Source organism: Emydura macquarii, unplaced genomic scaffold, assembly GCF_026122565.2.
Source record: "Emydura macquarii macquarii isolate MOO-44397 ecotype Brisbane River unplaced genomic scaffold, CSIRO-AGI_Emac_v2 contig_967, whole genome shotgun sequence".
NCBI classification, from domain to species: Eukaryota; Metazoa; Chordata; order Testudines; family Chelidae; genus Emydura; species Emydura macquarii.
Genome location: NW_027131104.1, coordinates 662930 through 669383, shown reverse-complemented (window position 1 = coordinate 669383; position 6454 = coordinate 662930).

Genomic DNA, 6454 nt, shown 5'->3' with positions numbered 1-6454 from the left:
CATGCAATCAGAAAAGTGCGACCCTGAATTTAAATTCGTTCAGAGTAAAGCTCTTACGAAACCTAAGGTGACTAGAATTGTTCCCATGCTGCTGCTTTTTAAAATTCTAATGGAATCTGTTGTTTTTAAGCACACAAATATCCCTCTGAAGAATTTTGCAACTCAAGTATTGCTGCACTCGTAGCTGGAAAAAGAAACTCTTTAGACAAAAAAGTGAAAAGCCGACATCATTGATTTGTTTTGTTCCAAGAAAGGAGGAGAAAGCAAAAGCCAACAAGAAGCAGAAGTAGGGACAAGTGGCCTGGATTTTCTATGTATCTATTCCTATTTTGATAATTAAACTGCTATTCATTTAATAGAGAAATGTCTTTGTTCACCCTACATGTTTATTTCAGTGGACAGAGCCCCTTTAAAAGGCTCCAAGACATAATCTCCCATCCCAAAAGGGTTATGGAAACAATTTTAACCTTCTAGCTCACGTCTGGCAAACTCGCTCCCTTTCACAGGCCAAACAGACGTCTCCAAACCTAATTTGCTTCATGAAGCGCTCCAGCACTAATGGCCACATGCAACCATGTGTGTGGTGACTGTTGCAGCCACTCAGATCTTTAGGCCTCAATCCTGCTAGTGAGATCTCTGCAGGGAGAGCCTGGCTGAAGTTAATGGGGTCCATGTGTACAGAGCAGCTTGCAGGCCTGGGGCTTAGGCCATACGGCCCAGATTCTTAAAGGTATTTAGGCACCTAACTCGCACTGATTTCATCTTAAAGAGGATTGAGGATCTACTTTGAAGCAGAGACATCTTTCTCTGTGTGGCTCAATTTACCTGTCATTTCTCTCTCTTTTCTAAACAGCAAATAATAATATTCTGCACTTACATGGTTTCTTTCATCCAAGGATCTCAGGCGGCTTTATAAAGAGGAATAGGGGTCATTAGTCTCCTTTTAGAGATGGGGAAACTGAGGCACCGAGGTGGTTGTTTTTGAGCCAAAGTGGTCAAAAGCAGTCTGATTTTGAATGCCTCCATTTTTTGGAAGCCAGTTTGAAAAATCGGGCCTGATTTTCAGAGTGAGGCACAGATCCTCGAAGCGACTTAGGCATCCAATTCCCACTGATTTCAAGGGGAATTAAGCACCTGAATATCTTCGAGGATTTGAGTCTGTGCCCCTCCATCTTCAGCAGAAGTCAATTGGATCTGCAGGTGCTTGATATTTCGCAATGTTGGGCACCCAAAACAATCAAGGGCCACATGAAAATTTGAGCATTCGTGACTTGTCCAAGGTCACTCAGAGAGTTCCCAAAGAGCTGAGAAGGATTTAAAAGAACTGTGGTGTAAAAGGAACTTTGTTATTGCTCGAGCCATGCAATGGGCAGTGAGGGAATAAAGCAAAATGACATGGATTGGCTGCTTCCAAGGGACCGAGACCGATTATGCAAGTGCTGAAAAATGCAGGGAAGGCTATTACCTAGGTTTGTTTACCTGCCCATCACAGCCCCATTTAGTCTCATTCCCCAGCCACAGGGCATTCTCCAGTTCAGGGTAACAATGGTAAATGGACAGGTTCCCACAGCAATTTGCAAAATCCACTATGAATACGAGATGGACGCTAGATGGCATCCGGCAGCCCCTGGTTAAAATGCTGCCTCTGTGAAGCACAAGAATGGATTAGGGTAAAAATAAAACCCATGGTTCTCCAGTGAAGTACTCCTAAAATGTAATTAACGGCTCATTATTTCTATTGCAGTTACAGCCAATCAGAAATTAGGGCCCTATTGTACCAGACAGTAGGTAGACAATACAAAGACAGTCCCTGCCTCAAAGAGAAGTCATCATCTCAGTGCAATTCCTGTCCTGACCTCGCAATTACAAAGCCATCTTCACTTTGGCTAATGTATTGCAGCTCGGAATGGCACATAGAGGGATCCTGACATGTCCAAGCTTTGGGCTATGTTTGAAGGCCAGCTCTGCTTTGCATTTTGCACCGGGAACCCTCTTTCACACAATCTTTCCTGAGATTAATTGATCCGTAGACTCTGCATTCAGTTCCTAATCCAGCACTTGGTTTGTAAAACAGGGAGAAGGATTCACTGCCCCCCTCACCTCCCATTCTCTGGCTCTGAGCCTTCAATAACTCCCCAGCCAGGAAGTGCATTTGTCCCCCTCTTCTTCTTGATTTCTTTTTGCGGTGAGTGTTGGCCAAATCTATGCTGAGCCTGAGGTGCTATTTACCCTGGAGCGCACCTTGCCAACCTTGGTGAGGTTTTCCCTCCCCCTCTCACAGGTGTTTCACAGCTACATCGTTGCCCTACCCACAGGGGCATCCTGGAGGAAGCGTGGGCAGCACCTGTTTGGGGGGGGGGGACAGGTAAAGAAGCAAACCCCTCTGGCATCAGCGGTGCTCCTCACAGATCCTCCCCATGCTGTCCTTATCTGCCTGGGAAACGAAGGAACATTTCTCCTGTTTATTTGGAGGAGGACAAAATGCTGCAAAAGAAAGAAAGCAAGCAAGCGACTGAGGAGGTGGAACAGAGAAAGAGTGGTTCTTACAAGGGTCCTCAGACCTGCCGTGTGGAACTTACGCCTCACCCACTTCTCTCCACATCCACCCCCTGCACCATCCAGAAAACCGCAGAACAAGGCTGAGATCTTGATTCCCTCCCCGGGACAAGCACCTCTCTCTCTCTCCCCCATCCCAGCCCTGAGAGGTGGTCTCTAGCTTGGCCTGCTTGCTCCTGGAAGAGTTAATCTCTCCCGCCTGTCCCCATCTGCTGATTCTGATTGCTCTAAATTACCATACAGATTGAGAAAGCCGGGCCTGTGATTTCACAAGAGCTTCTGCCAGGATCCTTCAAGTGGCCAGAGACCCTCAGCCTGTTCTATCCTTCACCCAGAGGCTCTGCTTTGCCTTGGAGATGGATCCCTGCCTGTGCCCCCTGCACCTGCTTCTGTCTGATGAGAGCAGCATCTAATGACTCCAATTTGGAGAGAAACTCAAGGGGAGAGATAATGACCAAGATTGGCGGCTTCTCCTCACCCCCATCAGCAACAGAAAAGGAACAAGCCAGCCACCTTTTCCCCAGCTCTGTTTTTGGTCAGCCCCTCCCTGTCAGGAGCCTTCTAGGCTGATGTATCTTGCTCTTGCTAATCCCATTCATCACAACCATGGTTCATCTGTCCCCGTGACCCTCCCGCCCCCCACCCTGCAGCCCTGGTGAGAAAGAGTGGAAGGGGGGCTTCAGTGCCAGTCTGCTAAATCCAAGGGGATGTCGCAGCTGCAGCAGGAGCCTCTGGCCACAGTAGATTCCCTTAAGCCCCCTTCCGCTCGGCACCCAGCCAATATCATGTGAAGTAATCAGTGCACAGAGCAATGCAGGATCAACCCCATCCTGATGCAGGCTAGGAAGTGACTGCTTTCCTCTCCAGGCAGCCTGGCAACTGGGAAAAGAGGGTTTCACCTATGGACAATTTCTGAGCTAGATTTACTCGCACACCCCTTTGTACTCAATGCCATCCCAGGGCTCCTGCAACAACTTCTGCCATGGGTTATCCATCGGGATTAAACCCCAGCCCTTTAGCACCAGAAGCACTGCTATCTACCAGCAGCAGTAGGCGATTATCTTCTGGGAGGACCAGCCACTAGAGAGGGGCATGCTTTGTCAGCATCTTACACAACCCTAGGGTGCCGCCCTGATTTAAAGAGGCTGTGTCAGAATAGCACTGAAGCTACTGGGCCCACCATTTCAATGGCTGCAGAATGTCAGCCCACCTGCGTCCTCCCCTCAGAAGGGCAGACACTGTTTCTGCTCAAAGGGCCCCATCCCATCACTGTGGGGGGAGTCAGGACAGGCTCCCTCATGCCGTGAGGCCCCATCTCCCCTTCAGCTTGGAAGTCAGGACAATCTTCCTTGGGTTGCCTCTGGAATGTACCTCAGAGAACAGAGATGAACCATGAGCCTTTGTCTCTCTAATAGACTCCCCGGGCAGCTGCTCCGGAGAAGCAGCAGATTTAGGCCCTCTCCTGCGTCTCCCGGTAACAAAGCCATCAGGCTAAATGTCACCCTGGCACTTGCTATTCATCACGCCCCTGTGAGCCCCAAGCATAAACCCAGCAGGGCTCTGGGGAGCTGAGAAGGTAAGCAGAGGCACCAGAGACCAAAACTTTGCATGCTTCTTTTCCTGACAAAGGAATTACCAGACGGCATCAGAGCTGAGGTGTATCTAGCCCAATACCTTCTCTCTCCCCTGGCCAGCACCAACTGCTTCAAAGGAAGGTGCAAGCAGCAGGCAGATGGGGGCTTGTCTGCCCGCCATGAAAGTCCCATTCGAAACCCAAACAGTTAGAGATTTGGCTTAAAATCCTGTGGTTTTATATCCCTTCCAAAATGCGTTAGCATGAATTATTATTTTATCACTGTGGACCCTTTCCGGTCCCTGTACCCTGACGGCAGACCGGGGCTGGGAGCACCTCCCCAGGGAATACCCCTGGGATAAAGGGCCACAGGACAGCCCAAACATCCCTCCCTCTTGCAGCTCCAAGTGCAGGCTTCTCCTGGAAGTGGGGGCAGCGAGGAGGCCTGGCTGGAGTGCACTGTGCTCTGGCTAGTCCAGGCTGCCAAATGGCCCAAGATGGAGTTGCGGGCCCCAGCCCTAAGTTAGGAGCCCCTGGGGCTGCTTGAGGGTACCCCAGGGCTACAGCCACCTTTGCCCCCATCCCTCATGGGCCAAGCATCTTCTTAGAAGGTGCAGCTCAGACTCCGGGCCTGAGACTCATCGGCTGATTCATCCTCTTGTATTGCTATGGCATCCTCCACTGTATATTGAGGAGCCCTCAGCAGGAAGTGGGGGAACAAGTGTTACCTCGATCCGACAATACCACGTTCCTCCCTTCCTCAGCCTGCAATCCCAGCCGTGGGTGTGGAAAACCCACAAGAAAACCACCCTGCACTGAAAGGAACGAGACGTCTTTTTGCCAGACTAAGAAAATCCTAGTTAAAACACAGAAACACACGTGTGGTTTTGAAGTCGCTGTCCATTTCCTAGCCTGGTCATTAGAAGCGTCTGTAGCACAGAGGGGCCAGTTCAATGCACTGGAGGCCACAGGCTCGGTTCAGTCATGGCCACTCCCTGGGCCACAAGCACCTGGAAAACCTGGGCCATGGGCGTCTCTGGCGGAGGTCACAGTCCGAGCTGGGCGGAAATGGCCTATTGTACAGTCAGTGAAGGGAAGAATCAGCCCTGAGGAGCAGGGGAATGAAGAATCTTGTGCCACCACCCCTCATCCAACAAAGGCAAAGTCTTGCTGTTTCTCTGCAGATCACAAATACCATTTGGCAGTCACCGTCCAGCTCTGCTCATCCTCTCCTGCCAGGATAACCCCCTGTCAAAGGGCGGAGTCCCCGGCTGTCCCACACGTTGCAAGTTTACCCAACTTTTGTCATAGGTAACAAGAATACAGGGAGTTGGTTACCCTTCTCAAAGCACGTCACAAACACTCACGGATTAACCGTCACAACGTCGCTGTGCGTTAGGCATTGGACCCTCATCAGAGATGGGGAAACCAAGATGAAGAGGTTAAGTGACATGGCCAGGTAAGCAGAGGAGCCAGGAATAGAACCCTGGTGTCCTGACTCCCAGCGTCCCCCCTGCTCTAGCCACTGAAGAACACTCCTCTCCCAGAGCTCAGAAGATCATCATCATATAATGCCTCAACCAGGGGGTCCCCTTTATACAGTACTTAGCACAAACATATAGTAAATGACAGTCCCAAAGAGCACAGGACCCAGGAAGCCTGACTCCAAATCCTGTTCTGTCCATTCGACTCCCCTGGCTGGGAATAGAACCCAGGAACCCTGCGTCTGCTCTAACCATTAGAGAGACAACCCTGCTGCATTAAGAGGCGGTTATAAAGAGAATACGTTCTGTCCTGTCAATGCTTCTGCAGAGCAATCCTAGGAAGGACCCCTCACTTCTGCTCCCCTCCCACACTGACTGCGCTGTGACTTGACTGTCACTGGGCTGTATCTGATAATTACAGTTACTCGCTAATTATCACCTTCTGATTTCTCTTTGTTAAGGTTTGTTGAGAAGAGAGAATGAAAGGCGCTTCTGGCAGTGCTAAGGAGCTGCAGATGCCAGAGAGTAGAGGCACCTGGATTCAGGATAAAGGTGGACATGCCATTTTTGCAGCAACCTAGCCCCTTTAACCACGCCTCTATCGAAACACATTATAAAAATCATCTGGGTCACATTTTACAATGCAATGTCATATCCCCCCCACCCCACACTCACACTCACTCTGTCTGGCACTGGAGCAACCAGACAAAATTAGAATATGCAAAGAAGATGCTAATTAAAAAGTACAGGTGAGTGAGGAAAGAGGGAGTGTCTCAAAAAAAAAACCCTCTATTGTTATTGAAATGAGACTGTGCACTGGGATATTAATGTAATGAGGACA